Consider the following 18,660-nt stretch of genomic DNA (forward strand, 5'->3'; position numbering starts at 1 on the left):
TTGATACGACAAAAAAAAAATAATTTAAAAAATTAAGTTACAGTGTTTTATTTATAAATGCACTTAAAACTAGAAAATAATGTTTCGTGATGTAATTTCACAAATAAAACGCTAGTCGTTTAATATTGTTTCTAGTCATACCCTCAGTCTTTAGGCTAGAAAGGGTACGACCAACAATGTGCCTCATCGAAATAACGTTTTAGGCCCACTCCTTCGGGTACCTCCCAATACACCTCCGATAAAGTGAAGTTTAAGAGCTCCTCTCGGATCCTTTTGATATTTTTTTCACTAAATTGGCTTTGCGGATCCCTTTACGACTGTACAATTTTTTTCTTGCGCAAGTCCATACTTCCTTAGATATTGGCCTAAAAGCTCCAAGAAAACCTGACGGCACCAACCAAAATGGCAAATCCGCAAGATAATTCTGGCAGGGAGTTTCTGATTGGTGCAGATTTTGCACATCGTATTTTTTCTTCTCGTCATGTATCAGGTTGAAATATGGACTATATCGGTCCACTCCCTCGGGTACCTCCCACACAAAATTCGGATAAATTGATGTTTAATAGCTCCTCTCGCATAGTATTGATTATTTTTTCAGTAGGTTGATCTAGCGACCTTTTTCCGGAGTAAGTCAATACTTCCTGAGATAATGACCCAAAAGCTTCAAAACCCTGCGGGAACATACTAAAATGGCTATTGTGCAAATAACTCCAAAACTTTTTCAAAATTTTTGTTTTTCAAATTTATTTTAACGTAATTTAATATTTCGAGTCCTTTATGAAGAAGTTTGGTTTGTTTGGTATAGCCCCACATAAATACAGATTTTAAAGCAAACCCGTGATACATAATCAATATATTTAATATACGGCATAATTATTGTGTTTGGGTTTGTTTTGTTGTTTTTTATAGTGACTGAGGGTGTATCTCCGTCAGCACAGCTGACTGATACTTTCTAACTTGTTTTAAGTGCATTTTTAAATAAAACACTGTAACTTAATTTATTTATTTTTTTTATTTTTAATTTTTCAGTAATTAATTTTTTTGGCCACTGAGAACCTAATAACAAAATTATAGCCAATTTTGCCCGAATTGCTTTATAATGCCTGAAATAGTTTGGTACAGTTATATAAGGGCTATCCCAAAACCTAGATTTATGTCCATAATTTTTGGTGGAATAGTTTCTGTTCCATTGGGAACTCCAAACGCCAAGTTTCAGCCAATTTGGTTTGAAAATTAAGATAAAATCCTTTAATACCTGCAATCGGGTGGTATCGCTACATGGACCTACATATGTCCAACAATTTTGGCCAAAATGCCATATTACAGGCCGACAGAGATGAAGATAGAATCCTTAAAATACTTGAAATCGGGATGTACCGCTATATGGGGGATATAAGAAACAAGTAAAAAAGTATCAGTCGGCTTTGCCGACAGAGATATACCCTCAGCCTATGTGAATTGAAACTTTCATCTACGGTCAGATCGAATGTATTTATGGTCTTTTCATTATTTTGTGGCCTTTTTTGGAGATTTGAACTTGCCGACGAAAATCTGGATTAGGATTAAAGTTCAAAAGTGTTGCAGAGGAGGTACTTAAAGGAACGGACTGACATAGTCCATTATGGAAGTGAGTTTTATTTTAGGATTCATATCTTTTCGATAGATATCGCGCCCACTAGTCATTTCAGGGAGTCATCGTATAACTAATGGACCAGTATGCCAGGAAGCATGGACCTGTCCACGGAAAACATAATACCGCAGTAATCAGAACAACAACGAACCGCATCGGTATACATTTCCAAAGGATCTTCGAACAGACCTTAAACTGCACTTAGACACAAATGTTGAACTTTTGTGGAGGAGGTACCTCAATTTTAGAAGTTAAACTAAATTTGGACAAAATATTAGGAGATCCAAAGTTTGGACCAAATTTGTTCAAGATATATCCGGTACCGGTATTGCCTATCTTCGAACTGAAAGTATGACAAAATATGAGAAAGCCAAATTTTGGACCAAATCGGCTAGTTCGAGAGTTATCGTGCTCTCCAGCCACTACATATGGTGCCATAGTGGTTTTTTACAACTTCCGGGCTGTTTTCTCAAGAAGTATAGACTTGCCCCTGAAAAAACTTTTACCGTCGTAATTGAGGCTTCAAAAAAATCAAAGTGATTCGAGAGCAGATCTTAAAGTGCACTTATCCGAAATTTTTGAACTTCTGTGGGGGAGGTACCTGAAGGACAAACTATTACTCTCCAACCACTACACACGGTGTCATAGGGGTTTTTTGCATCTTTCAGGCTATTTTCTCAGGAAGTATGGACCCTAATGAGACATTTACCGTCGAAAGCGGGGCAGTGAATACAAGTTGCTGCAACAAAAATTAAAGAGATTCGAGAACAGGTCCTAAACTGAAATTTTTTTGGGAGGTACCCGAAGGTACTAAAACCTTATCTAAGACTGGTAGAAATTTCACGATGTGCAAAGTATGGTTACTCCCTTCAAGAGTTATAGTGCGCACAAATTTTCCGACCATTTCCGAGCTTTTGTGGGGGAGGTACCGGAAAAAGTGGACCGAACTTAAAATAAGTTTGGACAAAATATTACGAAAGCCAAATTTTGGACCAAATCGGTTCATCCGTTCGAGAGTTATCGTGCGCACCAGCCAGCCAGACAGACGGGCGGACATTGCTAAATCGACTCCAAAGTGTCTGAAACGGATTTCGTCCAAACATACTTGGGGTCTAAAACCATTATTTCGATGAGGCACATTTTGACCGTATATACCCTCGTTAGCATAAATGCTGAGGGTATAAAAATTGACCCTCATTGGTTTTGATTTCATATTCATGTGTTGTCACCCAAATCTGAAAAGTGTGCAAAGTTGTAGTTCGATTGGTCAACTGCAACTGTGTGGAAAATGAGTTACTAAATTTGAACTAAACGGACACCAAAGCAAGTTAAATAAAACACTGTAAAAATGAGCCGCATCGAAATAATGGTTTTACAAAATAAGTATGTTTAGACAATTTGGAGTCGATTTAGCTATGTCCGTTTGTCTGGCTGGCTGATCCGCACGATAACTCTCAATGGATCAACCGATTCGAACCAAATTTTGCACTTCAAATATTTTGCCCAAACTTAGTTTACGTTCGAAGATGGGCGATATCGGTCCACTCTTTCGAGTACCTCTCACATAAAATTTCAAAATTTTTCGCAAAAGTGCAGTTTAAGGACAGGCCTCGAATAGCTTGGAACATTTTTGAAGCAATTTGTTACCTCGACACCTTTAAGACGGTACATATTTTCGGAGGCAAGTCGAGAGATATTGGCCCAAAAAACTTCATAACAGAACTCTGCCGGAACCACCAAAATGACTGATAAGCATATTAACAAAAAATAATTGTCCGATTTGGCAACAGTTCCTTCCAAAAATACATCAAGTTCCTAGAAGGTCTGTATCGTAGGTAGAAGAGTTCAAAATTTTCGCTTGTGTGTATTTTTGGGGGTTGTTTGAGGGTCGTTTAGGAATATTCTCCGATGGTAGTCCATGTGATTCTGATTACAATGATCCTATTTTTCATTTGCAAGTTATCCTTACTGACATACCGACCCAAAAACTCTTAACAATTCTACGGTGATCTAACATTGTCGATAACTATCGACGATAATGACTTCCAAACATAAATACAGTTTGAATTTGAGACCATTGTGTATCGCATAATTTCACCTAATTTTTTAATAATATGGATGGTGTATAAAACTTATCCCGATATACTTACTACCTTTTTCACAAGGCCCACGAATGTAATTTCCTGATATTAGAAACATAGAAACAACAAATTGACCCACCAATGGGCAGTTAAACTGCCTTCAAATTTGTAAAATACGAGTACAACTTTTATTAATTTATGCACAGTTCGGTTGTACTTTTTTACTTTACTTCCTATTTGGTATCCAATAGCAAACGACGAATGATTTGAATATTGTAATTTAATTGCAATGAATATTTAGATATTTAATAAATATAAGACACAACAACAACAGCAGCAGCAACAAATTGTTCATTACTAATAGCAGCCAGTCATTTGGTCAAAACGTCAAATGCAATAATTAGGAGATGACCGATGGGATAGCTGACTGTCTGGATGGGGTAGAAATTATTTGTAAATTGTACATTGCATTTTCTGTTTGTTTTGGTTTTGGAGCTCTCATCCATTTCTATGAAGTGCGCTCTTCTCATTTGGAAGCTCACTTATTTTGAAACGAAGCATGTGCTTCACTCATTGTGGAGATGAATCTCCTCTCTTTAACACGTTGTGGTTAGGTTCCCAGCGAAAAGTTTGCCTCCAAAGAGGCAGTTAAATGATATGTACAAGTGATTTGGAAGTGCATCAAATTATGCATTTTCACTCATGATTTTTACAAGGGAGTGACCCCGGAAAGAGGCACTCCATTGCACCGCATTTTAACTGACCCTTTGGCATTGCATTTTAACTGAACCTTTGGCACTGCATTTTAACTGACCCTTTGGCATTGCATTTTAATTGACCTTTTGGGGTAGAATAGGAGGCAGTCCAGAGCACGTGTTTTGAATAACAAAATAAAATGCATTTATTATTTGTGTAAAACAAAAATATTAATAACTTTATTAAATTAACACAAATTATGAAAATTCTCTATAGAATTCAATCGCAAACATGTGTGTTTCCTCCGCTCTTCATATAATCCAAGCTTAAGTGCTTTTGCTTCATCTGCTAAATGGGTTTGATATTGTCTTCCCATCACCAGTTAAGATTTCGACATGTACTCCAACAGCACTCCATTGGGAAATTTTCTTCTCGTGAGTTACCGGAAAAATGTTCACAAAATAAATATTATTTCGTTTGTATTAACAAATGTTTGGAAATGTTAACACGATTATCTCTTTTTGGACTGCTGACTGTAGAGATGTACAAACTGATTTATGTACATGTAGGGATCTCTAACAACTGCTAATAAAATGTAGTGAACGGAGTGCCTTTTTCACGACTCCGTTTGAACTGCATCCGGATGCTGTTAAATTGTGAGGAATTGGAGTGCCTTTTTCACGACTCCGTTGAACTGCCTCCGGATGTTATTAAAATGTGACAAATGGATGTGATTCTTTGGATTGCATCCAAATGCGGTTAAAATGTGAGGAATGGAGTGCCTTTTTCACGATTCCGTTTGAATTGCATAAAAACATGCCGTGAAGGAACTAGTCTACATTGCACTACTTCCAATTTATTTTGCTGGGTTACTGTGTGGAGGGCGTTGCATTGAGTGGGGGCTTTTAAATTAAAAAAGAGGTTGTAATTTTCAATTTTTGTTTAGAAAATAAAGCTAATTAATCGATAAACATATATGCATGTATTTACGAGGACTACTATATACGTTTCTGGCCTAATAATAAATAACGCGAATATTCATCATCAAAAATAAAAACACCGTTCCCGTATTCCAAAAAGTAGCAAAACTTTCACTTTAAGCAACCAGTAAGGAAGTACTTATATCTAGACCAAATTCCGTCACACATTTCAAATTCCATCAAAATTGGACATATGTATATAGCTTGATTCGAGCACCAAATACTTAAAATATGGGGAAAATATATACGGGAGCTATATCTAAATCTGGACCGATTTCGATATAATTTAGGAATCTTTTTTCTAGACCTAATTTCGTCACACGTTTCAAATTTCATCAAAATTAAACATAATGGGTGCAGCAAATACCTAAAATCATATGAAACGATTCTTAGCAACATAATACCTTTGGGCAAAAAATTATCTTCCCAATTTTTATGCGAATCGGACAATAAATACGATGTATAATTTGTTTACAAAAATCCGGATTAGAGTCAGTCTGTCGACTCAAAAAGTGAATCCTTTTTTATGTTACAAGCACAACGAGATACTACCCCTTACCACAGTGCGGTGTACGGCATAAAAATGGCACTGAATGGCGCTATCTTGGTTTTGACATTTCTGCCAGATTGTTTGAAAGTTTTGCCATTTTTCTGTTCCCGTATATTTTAAATAAATTTCTATGGTAAAAAAATTTTGACAGCTCTTTGACAAGCTTTGCTATTGAATGTTGACGCACTTGCTGTTTTCTTTCGGGATCATGCTCATAGATCCATGATTGGTCACCTGTGACGATCTTATAAACGTCTTTCGAACCACCGCAATCTTATTTTATTTTTATTTCTTTCACCGATGGACACAAGATACAACGAGAACAAATCTTTTTGCAGCCAGGTGTGTCCATGCAATATCAAATGTCACTAGATGAAATGCAGAAGGAGGTCTCTATCTCACGGTATATAACATGGCGATCTTACATTATCAGTTCACTTCACTACATTCGTATTTGAGTGAGCGTCGGTCACGATTGAAGTCATTACGAGTACACCAGTGTTTCACAGTACTATGGTTTCATCTATGCACTTTTGCCGTGATAATCCACGAAAAATGATCGGACGAAAATGTTCACAAGTAAATTCCATTTTTCGACAAATTACACTGGGAACACAAATTCTGGGGCACGAAAAATTCCTCTTGGGAAAGAAAGGCCTTGGCGACAAAATCGATTAGTTGTCAATAAGAGCCATACCTAAAATTTTCTGAGCGACATTATTGCAGAAGCTGAAAAACGTCATCTTGTGGTACTTTTATAGCGGCTCTTAAAATGAAGGACGAAAAGGACATTGAAGTACGCGAGTTAGAAGGTCGAAGTGCTCTACGAAAATAATCCTCATTCGATTTGACTGAAGACATGACATCTAATAAATAAGCTAAAACAACAGTTAACAAAGAAATAACGCTAATTCCTGATGGCTTACAGGGTCACTAGCAAAAACTTCATCGCGCCATAACGCGGAAGTTCGACTCACGGCGGATCTGTCCTTCGGGGTTCTTAATATACTCACCAAGGCCTTTTTTCCCCAAGAGGAATTTTCCGTGCCCCCGACTTTCACCTCCATTTTGTTGCACATTGTTATTTTTATGCTGTCGTAATATGATCCCCGAGGACTACCTGCAGTGAAAATTTCAAAACTACCCTAGACATGTCCAAAACTTCGCATAAATTTTTAAATTTTGTGTGGGAGGTACACGAAAATACGCAAAGGTTGTACCCATGCCAATCACTCCTTTCGATATTTATCATGGAAGCATGAAAACCATTATATCCCTGTATACAGAACTACAATAATTAATTTCAGCAAAAATTTGCAAACCATCCTCGAACAGCCCTTAAACTGCACTTAAAAATAAATGGTGAACTTTTGTTACGGAGGTACCAGAAGACGATTTCCAATATAGAACTTTTGGAACTTGGTGTACATTTGAAAGAAATTTTACGATATGAATGTTCTGTGTCCTTCAGTCATTTGTGTTAGTGCTGTCGGGGTTATATATGAAGAGCTTTTAGAACATTTTCCAGGTAGTATGGACTTATACCCAACAAAACTGAACCGTCGTAAAAGGGGACCCCGAGCTCCTACTGCAAACAATTTCATTACGATCCGATAAGTGTTTGAATTTTAGTGTGAGAGGTATTCGAAAGAGTGGAGCGATCTTTGTTTGAAATATTGAATATTGAAATATTAGAATGTGTAAAATTTGGACCAAAAAGTTAGCTCAAAACTGAACTGATCAACAAAGTTATTCAAAACTTTGAACCTCTTAGTATTTTGTCAAAACTATGATCAAGTTTGAAAATGGGTCACATGGGTCCAGTCCATCGAATACAGCCTCATTTACTCAAAGAATGATACATCCCAAAAAATCCGGATTAGAGTCAGTCTGTCTGGTTGGAGCGCACGATAACTCTCGAACGCATCAATCGATTCGGTCCAAAATTTGGCTTTCGTAATATGTTGTCCAAACTTAGTTTAAGTTCGAATATGGGCTCGTTCCGGTACCTCCCCCACAAAAGTTCGGAAATGTTTGGAAAATTTGTGCGCACGATAACTCTTGAAGGAAGTAACCGATTTGGTCCATACTTTGCACATCGTGAAATTTCTACCAGACCTACATAGATGAGGTTCCAATATGGACTCAATCGGTCCATTCCTTCGGGTACCTCCCACGCAAAATTTCGGAAAAGTTCAGATTAGGACCAGCTCGTGAATCCCTTTGATTTTTGCTGTAACAACTTGTACTCACTGCCCCCATACGACGGTAAAAGTTGCATCAGAGGCAAGTCCATTCTTCCTGATAAATAGCCCGAAAGTTGCAAAAACTCCTATGACACCGCGTGTAGTTGTTGGAGCGCCAGTTTACTCTCCAACGAATCTGCAGATTCGGCCTAAAATTTGGCCTTCGTAATATTTTGCCCAAACTTACTTTAAGTTCGAAAATGAGCCATATCGGTCCACTCATTCAGGTACCTACCCACAAAAGTTCAAAACTGTACGGAACAAGTAAAAAAAGTATCAGTCGGCTTGGCCGACAGAGATATACCCTCAGTATGTGTATATTGAAACTATAATTGTTCCCCAAACACAAACATCCCATACGGGACAAGGGGAGACTTCTCTCATATCAATGAGTGCACCCCGATTCATATTATCTCAATGATATATTGAAACTATTTTTTTCCCAAAAAACGTATGTATTTAGAAGGTTTTAATAATTGTGGACGTATAAACCGACAAAAATGATTATTAGATTAAAGTGCAGAGGAAATACTTAAAGGAATGGATCAACATTGACCATTATGGAAGTCGATCTCCAGCCACTACATATGGTGCCATAGGGGGGTTTTACTCCCTTCGGGCTGTTTGCTTAAGAAGTGTGGATTTGCCCCTGAAAAAACTTTTACCATCGTAAGTGAGGCAGCGAATGCAATGAAGTAGCAAGTCTTAAAGTGAACTTATCCGAAATTTTGTTTGGGAGGTACTGCATGAAGTGGAACCTGATGTATATCTGGTGGATATATTAGGATGTGTAAAGTATGGACCAATTCGGCCACTCCCTTCAAAAGTTACCGTACGAGCAATTTTTCCGAATATTTTTGAAATGTTGTGGGGGAGGTACCTGAAGGAGTGGACCGATATGGCTTATCTTCGAACACAAACTATGTTTGAACAAAATATTACTAAGGCTGAATTTTGGACCGAATCGGCAGATCCGTTCGAGAGTTATCTTGCGCTCCAACCACCTCACACGGTGTCATAGGGTTTTTTTGCAACTTTCAGGCTATTTTCTCAGGAAGTATGGACGTGCCCCTGATGAAACTTTTACCGCCGTGTAGGGGGTGGTGAATACAAGTTGCTAAAACAAAAATCAAAGCGATTCGAGAGATGGTCCTAAACTGAACTTATCCGAAATTTCGTGTGGAAGGTACCAGAAGGAGTGGACCGATTGAGTCCATATTGGAACCACATCTAAGTCTGGTACATAATTCACGATGGGCAAAGTATGAACCACATCGGTTACCCCCTTTAAGAGATATCGTGCGCACAAATTTTCCGAACATTTTCGAACTTTTGTGGGGGAGGTACCGGAAGGACTCGACCGATATTGCCCATTTTCGAACTTAAACTAAGTTTGGGCAACAGGAACGACCATAAAGAAGCCGTCGAGAGGTATCGGAAGAGTTTTCTTTTCTGTTTTATAGTCCGAAAGCCAAAATTTGAACCGAATCGGTTCATCCGTTCGAGAGTTATCGTGCGCTCCAGCCAGCAGGACAGACAGACAGACGGACGGACATGGCTAGATCGACTCCAAATTGTCTGATAATCTTGGGGTCTAAAACCATTATTTCGATGAGGCACATTTTCATCGTATCAAAGTGTATATACCCTCCCTAGCCTAAAGGCTGAGGGTATAAAAATTGTGCGCACTATAACTCTTGCAGAGACTGATCGATTTGGTTCACAATTTACACATCCTAATATATCTACCAGATATAGATCAGGTTCGAATATGGACTATATTTGTCCTCTCATTCGGGTACCTCCCATACAAAATTTCGGATAAGTTCACTTTACGACCTGCGCTCGAATCACTTTGATTTTTGTTGAAGCAACTTGCATTTGCTGCCTTCATTACAACGGTAAAAGTTTTTTCAGGGGCAAGTCCATACTTCTTGAGAAAATTGCCTGAAACTCTCTAACGGATCAACCGATTCGGTCCAAAATTTGGCCTTCGTCATATTTTGTACAAACTTGGTATCAGTTCGAAGATGAGCAATACCGGTCCACAACTTCCGGTACTTCCCCCCAATATTTATCAAAATGTCCCATTTTTGTGACCGATATCTCTTGAACGGGGCAACCAATTTGGTCCAAATTATGATCTCTAAATATTTTGTCCAGTTGTTTAGTTTAACTTATAAAATGACCCATATCGGTGCACTCCTTAGGGTGCCTCCCCCACAAAAGTTCAAAGTTTCAATTACATAGGCTGCGGGTATATCTCTGCCGGCAAAGCCGACTGATATTTTCTTACTTGTTACTGTATATTTTATTTTTGTTATTGTATATTTTGGCACAGTCAGTCTTGTTCCATTAATTCCCACCCTTTCGAACGATTCTGATGTCTGTTCCCCTTTTAAGTGAATAATGCCCACGTCTCTGCTTTGTTTTAGATTATTACGATGATGCTTTTTTTGCTATGATTTTCTTTTGAGTGTGTGACCGACCATTGTTTTTGCAAATGTGTGTTTGCCTTTGCGATGTCTTCGTCGTGTTGTTGTTTTGGGGGACCAGAGCGCCAGCGGCGCACAACAGCCAGCGCCAACAGTGCGAACTGACAGAATGGGAAATACAAAAATACTACCTCTTATCGTCGGCTATACTACTTTATTGTGTTTTCTTTCGGGCAGTTATTCGATTTCTGTGAGCCGCCGATGAATGACGTCGCGTCGGTTTATTCGCCAATATTAATAATAAGAATAATACGCGAGAGACAATTAACAAAAACAGAACAACTCGCGAAAATAAAAAAAGAACAAAAATAAACGCAAACGCTGATTATGATTAAAGAAAAGAATATTATTTGAACTAAAACAACAAAATAACATTAAGAATAATATGAAGAAAACATAAATAAATAAAGTACAATATTTTCCGCAATTGTTAAAGTTTATAATTAAAAGCTAATAAACAAACATTTTCTCAACAAGTGAAAACGAGAGAAAAACAAAACGAAAGAAAACGCAAAACTATTGAATAACGGAAATTCCCAGTTCAAGTGAAGTTTGTTTTTGTAGGAAACAAAACAAAAACCCAATTGTTTGTGGACAAACCGTTAGCAATAAAATAAACTAACAACAAAAACAAAGCTAGTTAAGATATTCTTCTGGTGTTCTAGCAGTTGTAAAATATTGAAGAAAAGCACAGAGAAGAACAGATTAAACAATTGAAAGTGTGATACCATTTTTTTGCTGGTGTTGTTGTTTGATAATCAATTTATATTGCCATCCATCAAACAAGATACACAACACAGAGGGACAGACACCCTTTGTTGTTGCATTTGCATTGTGGCTTGTTGTTTTGTGCACTACTCTCCCTCTCTGCAGCCTTCTTTTGAGTTACAGTTAAATTATTTGATAATCAAAAGAACAAATAGAAATTGGTGTGTGGTGGGACAGACAAACGACGGATAGGAATGTCAAACAGAACGCGCGTCAATTCATAAGACACACGGGATTTTCATATTTTTCTTGTCCAGATAACAACGATAAAGTTCCAAAAAAACACAAAAGCATACCGCCACCTAACACTCCCCCCTGCCGGCTCATAAATTAAGCTCTTTTTTCTTTATTGTGTCCATGCACATTTCTCAGTAACAACAACAGCAACACAACGTCAACAACAACAATTCATTGTCTCATTCAAGTGCTCTGCGAGTTTATTTTTAAGTTTCAACGAAACGGAAGACCACAGAGAAACAACAACGACGACAAAGAATAATAATAATAAAGATATTCAAAGGAAAAACAGAACAAAAACAAGCAAAGCGAAAAAAAGTTTCAATTTCTATGGAATAAATAAAGAAAACGGAAATACCAAAGCAAGCCAGCAAACAAACCATAAATTCATCCACTAAGCAAAAAGCACGACAGAGAGCGAACGAGAGAATTATAACAAACATAAGGGCATTTACAAGAGCCAGCAACAAAAAGCTAGACAAAAACAAGAAATCTTAAGAAGAGAGAACCCATAGAGAAAACGATAAACAATAATCAACAACAACAGACGGAAGTAAGTTTACTCAACAGCAACCGCAACAACAACAAAAGCGACAGCAAAAGTTGCAAAGGCAGCAGCAACACATGCATCAGGCATCATCAACCTACACGACGACAGCTTGACAACACCAACCGACCGTTCTCCAAATTGTTTTGCACTCGTCCCCATTACTCATCCATGCTTTGTAAAGTCATGCATGGGAGTGTTTGACAGCAGCAGCCACAAACAAAAAGGAAGCAACTTAATTCTGTTGTTGTTTGTTGTTGGTTCTGTTTTAGCGACAGCCATCATTATTATTATTGGAGAGGAGGAGAACACTCAAAAACAACAAGAAGAAATTGCCCTCTCTAAGTCATTGCAATAATCTATCAATAAGCGGCGAATCCCCCCGAAAAAAAAAACAAAACAAAATTGCCGAGTAAACAAAACATTCAAAAAATAATTGCAAAACCGGCAAGTTGATTGTTGGCGAATCAAATAAATCTAAGCCGGAACTTTTGAGTGCTACGAATTAAATAAAACAGCAAGCAAAACAAAACAAAGAAGGCAAAGGGAAAGAAAAACAGCAACAACAACAGTCAACCTTTGCTGGTAGCAGCAGTGAGCAAAGACAGTTCACGACATATTTTTCCTACAAAGAAAAGGTAGGCGATTTTATTTTTCTTCCTCCATACTTGACTTTTGCCAGTGAGAAAAACGTACCAGGCAAGCAGTGAGTGATTTACTCGACTCTAAACATTTACCATAAAGAACCCCGTTGCATTGCATCTGCGGGGAATAGATTGTGGGTTTGGAATTGACTTTTGTAAAAGCGTGTGACTACGACTGAGTAATCTGGTGTTCGTTCTTTGGTGTAATATATCCGCTTCCGCATTGTGTGTTTGCTTGGCTTCATTCTAAAAAAAAATAAAACGAAACAACAAAACATAAGAGGGAAACAAGAGCAGCACTCGCAGACATACATATTTTCCGCACACAGTCAAACACACTTGCCAATCCACAAAAGCCAGCAAAAGGAATCATTAACAAACGGTTTGCAGTCAGTCAATCTTTATTGCAAAATTGTCAACGTCGTCAGCGATAGTAAACATCATTGGTAAGTTCAATAGCATTTAGGCAATAAACAGTTGTAACATTGCAGTTTTCATAACAAACGACAAGTGAACAAGGGGATACAGTCAATCGTAGTTACACACTTCTATCATATGCATGTAACACTATCGAAATATTAGTCAGATATTTACATATCGTCACCATAAATGCCCGAAGACGTAATCCACAAAACCAAAACTTTACAGAAGAAGCAAAAAAACGTTATAAAATTAAAAACTGTTTTACGGAATATTAATCTTATGAAGGCGAGTATATGGGATATTATCGATCAGTTACGAAGGGGAATAAGTAGTGAAACCGAAACCGCTAAATTGCTTAGTTTTGAGATCCTCCATTACAACAAAATCTGCAATATTAACCCATTTTCCGAAATGCCATTTCTTGAATAGGATCGTTGTTTTTGAACGTAGAAGCTTGAAAGAAGCTTTTGCCAGAGCATGTATTTTAGCTTTATGTATCAGATTACGTCAAAAAACGAATTTCGATTTTCATGCCGGTTACGTCTTCGGGTATTTATTGTGACGATATATTCTTGTATAAAATTCTAAGCCTATTTAACCCAGATATGCCCAGTATATATAGGACACACAAAATTCTTGGTAATTTGATATGTTATGTTTATCAAAGTACCGTTTATTTTGGTGATATACTCAGTACACATCTGTAGCTCTTGGGATATTATGTGATTCCATTATTTTGAGCTACTATTTTTGAGTTTTGAGGTCTAGTTCATCGAAGTTGCCACCTATCGCTTAGTTTTTACAATGATTTGCGTTATGACCGATTAATTATTGGGTACTTTTATAACGAAAACATACTCGATGTGGAGCCTACTATGAAAAAACGTTAACTAGATGCCGAAAAGGTGTCTTTGGACTATATGTCAAATGTTTTGTGTCCCATAACTCCCAGTTATAAGATAAAACCCTGTGTCCAAAAGTGGTCTCAAAAACCACTTTTTTAAAAAAAAATTTAAAAAACCCATAAACATATGGTTATTATTTCACATTTGCTTCTAAAATAATATAAAAATACTTTTAAAATGATCACGATCAAGCAATGGGCATATCTGGGTTAAGGGAGTAAATCCGTAGGTCAGCTGATGTCAAGATCGCAATATTTAGTATAGCTGCTTCCAATTTGGCAAAGAACCTTCCATATGTTTTAAAGGATTTAGTACCATTCTGCAAATGTATTAGCTGACATTTGGAATATAGATTCCTTAGGAACTGAAAATCGCAGCCCACATTTTTACATCCATGTGGAACATTGGCGATATATGCTCCCGTTTTGATATAGCACCATAGGAGGCTGATGCTCGATTTTTGGAATTTAAAGGAAATCGAATTAAATTCACTGAACATTTACATCTAATTCCTGAATAGCGCGATGCCATAGAATGGTACCGCACGATTTAATGTGTTTTAAACTACACTCTTTCAAAACTTTGTGTGGGAGGTACCCGAAAGAGTGGTTCGGTGTAGCCGAGAATCTTACATAATTCGAGTCTATAAGGAATAAAACGATGAACACTTTTCCCTAACTTTGCGCGTAATTCGAGAATTCAATTTATAATGCGAATTATTCCCTATGTAATTCGAATTATTCTACACCTTTTCAAATGTAATTCGCAACATTCCAGTTGTAATTCGTATTTTTTCATTTGTTATTCCATTTGTAATTCAAAGATTTCAATTGTTATTCGACAATTCCATTTGTTATTCGAATCATTTCATTTGTAATTCGAATTATTTAATTTGTAATTCGAATTGTTCCATTTGTAATTCGAGTTATTCCATTTGTAATTCGAATTATTCCATTTGTAATTCGAATTATTCTATGTGTAATTCGAATTATTCCATTTGTAATTTGAATCACTTTATTTGTAATTCGAAAAACAATATATAAAATCAATACAAAAAATATTTTGTAATTTAGTTTCGAATTTCAAATAAAGTAATTCGAATAAATAAATGGAATAATTTGAATTACAAATCTAACAATACGAATTACAAATGGAATAGTTCGAATTACTAATGAAATAACTCAAATTTGAATGGAATAATTCAAATTACTAATGGAATAATAAAAATTACAAATAGAATAACTCGAATTACAAATGGAATTCTCGAATCACAAATGAAATGTTACGAATTACAACTAAAATTTGGCGAATTACATCTGAACAAGTAAACAAGTAAGAAAAGCGTTAAGTTCGGTCGGGCCGAACTTTCTATACCCTCCACCACAAATTTCAGCCATTTCGGTGGATTAAAGTGGCCACAACCTTCAAAATACCGAAATTCGGAAGGTACCGTTCTATGGGGGCTATATGATGGCGTGGACCTATACCTACAAAATTTCTGGGGGAAAGTTTTATACGCGTAAAGAAGACAAAATACCAAATTTCAGCCATATCGGTGTGATAATGAGGCTAAAACGTTCAAAATATCGAAAATCGGGAGATATTGTATTATGGGGGCTATATCAACACGTGGACCTATATAAACATTTTATGGTAGAAATGTTTCTTAGCCTCTGGAAACACAAAATACAAAGTTACAACCGATTCTTTGGTCAAATGGGTCTAATACATTCAAAATATATTAAAATGACGCCTACTTTATAAGGGGTCTTATGTGGGGACTATACCAAAACGTGGACTTTGGTAGGAATGTTTTCTGGCCTCTGAAGACACAAAATACCAAATTACAACCGATTCTTTGGTCAAATGGGTCTAATACATTCAAAATATATTAAAATGACGCGTACTTTATAAGGGGCCTTATATGGGGGCTATACCAAAACGTGGACCTATATAAACCAACTTTGGTAGGAATGTTTTTTGGCCTCTGGAGACACAAAATACCAAATTACAACCAATTCGGTGGTAAAATGGGACAAATATCTTACAAATTCCTTAAAACGACGACGCGTCACGCGTCATTTTGTATGGGGGCTATACGAAAGCGTGGTCCTACATTGTCCGCTTTCAATACCAAAAGTCCTACGTAAATATAACATATTTTCCCAAAATTTCATCAACCTACGTCAATCCGTTCGGACGCTAGAGTGATTTCCACAGACGGACAGACGGACGGACATGGCTATATCGATGTAGAATTGCACGCTGATCAAGAAGAGAATACCCCCATCCTATGGTGGATGGTATAAAAAGTATCAGTCGGCTTTGCCGACAGAGGTATACCCTCAGCCAATGCGAAGCGAAACTCTCACCTCCGGACAGATCGAATGTATTTAAGGTCTCTTCAGAATTTTGTGGCCCTTTTTGGACATTTGAACTTGCCGAAAAAAATGTGGATTAGGAATTAACTGCACTAAGTCACAAATGTTGAACTTTCTAGGGCAGGTACCCTTAGGGAGGACCGATATGGGCTATATTAGAAGTTAAACTAAATTTTGATAAAATATTAGGAGGTCCAAAGTTTGGACCAAATTGGTTGCCCCATTCAAGTGATATCGTCCTAGCATTTAAGTGATATTTTTTAATGTGACGAAGGCCAAATGTTGGACCAATTCTGTTGAACACTTCGAGAGTTATCGTGCTCTCCGACCGCCACATACGGTGACATAGGGATTTTTACACCTTTCGGGCTGTTTTCCCAAGAAATATGGACTTGCCCCTGAAAAAACTTTTACCGTCGTAATGGAGGTAGCGAAATCGCTTCAACAAAAATCAAAAGGATTCGAGAGCAGGTCTTAAAGTGAACTTATCCGAAATTTTGTGTGAGAGGTACCAGAAGGAGTAGACAAATATATTCCATATTCGAACCTGATCTATATCTGGTAGATATATTAGGATGTGCAAATTATGGATTACATCGGTCACTCCCTTCAAGAGTTATCGTGCGCAAAATTTTTCCGAACATTTTTCAAGTTTTGTGGGGGAGGTACCTGAAGTAGTGGACCGATAAAGCCCATCTTCGAATTTAAACTATGTTTTGATCAAATGTTACGAATGCCAAATCTTGGACCGAATCGACAGATCCGTTCGAGAGTTATCTTGCGCTCCAACCACTACACAAGGTGTCAAAGGGGCTTGTTGCACCTTTCCGGCCATTTTCTCAGGAAGTATGGACTTGCCCCTGATGAAACTTGTACCGTCGTATGGGGGGAAGTGAATACTAGATGTTGCAAAAAAAATCAAAGCGATTCGAGAGCAGGTCCTAAACTGAACTTATCTGAAATTTTTTGTGGGAGGTACCCGAAGGTGTGGACCGATTGAGTCCATATTGGAACCTCATCTAAGTCGGGTAGAAATTTTACAATGTGCAAAGTATGGACCAAATCGGTTACTCCCTTCAAGCCCACAAATTTTCCGAACATTTTGGAACTTTTGTGGTGGAGGTACCGGACCGATATAGCTCATCTTCGAACTTAAACTAAGCTTGGACAAAATATTACGAAAGCCAAAATTTGAACCGAATCGGTTCATTAGTTCGAGAGTTATCGTGCGCACCAGCCAGACGGACGGACATGGCTAAATCAACTCCAAATTCTCTGAAACACATTTCGTCCAAACATACTTGGGGTCGATGAGGCACATTTTGCCCGTATGAAAGTGAAGTGAAGATGAAAGGGTGTGCATTATGGTTATGGCTTTTTTGCAACCCCGTATCCCTGTTTTATATCTTGATGAGCTTTTATGTAAGATTAGATACAATTGTAATTATAAGGTGATTCGATAAAAAAGCTCACACACAGAAAAGCTTTCAGAGTTTTTATATACATATGAGCTTTTTTGAAAATAACAGTAAGCACATATTTAACTGAAAACAAGCTTTAAAGCCACACGACATAACCAAAATGACATAAGCTTTTATTGATCACCAATTTTATTGTCATAGCAAATTGTAGCCGATTTAGTCCTATCCGTTCATTTGTCTTGCTGGCTGGAGAGCAAGATATCTCTCGAACGTATCAACCGATTTAGTTCAAACTTTGGAGCTCGTTATATATTATCCAGACTTAGATCAAGTTCGAAGATGGACCATGTCGGTCTACTTCTTCGGGTACCACACACACAAATGTTGGCTAAAATGGTTGGCACTACAACTCTCAATATCTCTTCCGGACATGGATTATGTTCGAATATGGACTACAACAGCTCACTTCCAAAATTTAAAATTTAATTTTTTGCAAATTTATGTCAGCTCTCGAATCATTTTAAAATGTTGCAGCAGGTTTTCCTTACCGATTTTGCTGATATTTGCATAAAACTCGGCTATTGAGCAGATACATTATTGAGAGGAAACATTGCGATGACTATGTGGCTGTCATATGTTCTGACTGCAGATTTTAG

The 18,660-nt window shown here is 37.4% G+C and overlaps 1 protein-coding gene across 2 annotated transcripts in view; it reads left to right on the forward strand.

The window, feature by feature from the left end:
• The first annotated feature begins 10,712 nt into the window (after positions 1-10,712).
• aop (ETS variant transcription factor anterior open) overlaps positions 10,713-18,660 on the forward strand; it is a 101,002-nt gene continuing 93,054 nt past the window's right edge. Inside the window, exon 1 of one of the 2 annotated variants that reach the window (XM_073964749.1) lies at positions 10,713-13,320. The gene's annotated coding sequence lies outside the window, so the exon portion shown is untranslated. The remainder of the gene's footprint in view (positions 13,321-18,660) is intronic. The other variant, XM_073964751.1, reaches the window with a different exon arrangement.

This window comes from Musca autumnalis, unplaced genomic scaffold, assembly GCF_047663935.1.
Source record: "Musca autumnalis isolate F117 unplaced genomic scaffold, ASM4766393v1 scaffold_2, whole genome shotgun sequence".
Lineage (NCBI taxonomy): Eukaryota > Metazoa > Arthropoda > Insecta > Diptera > Muscidae > Musca > Musca autumnalis.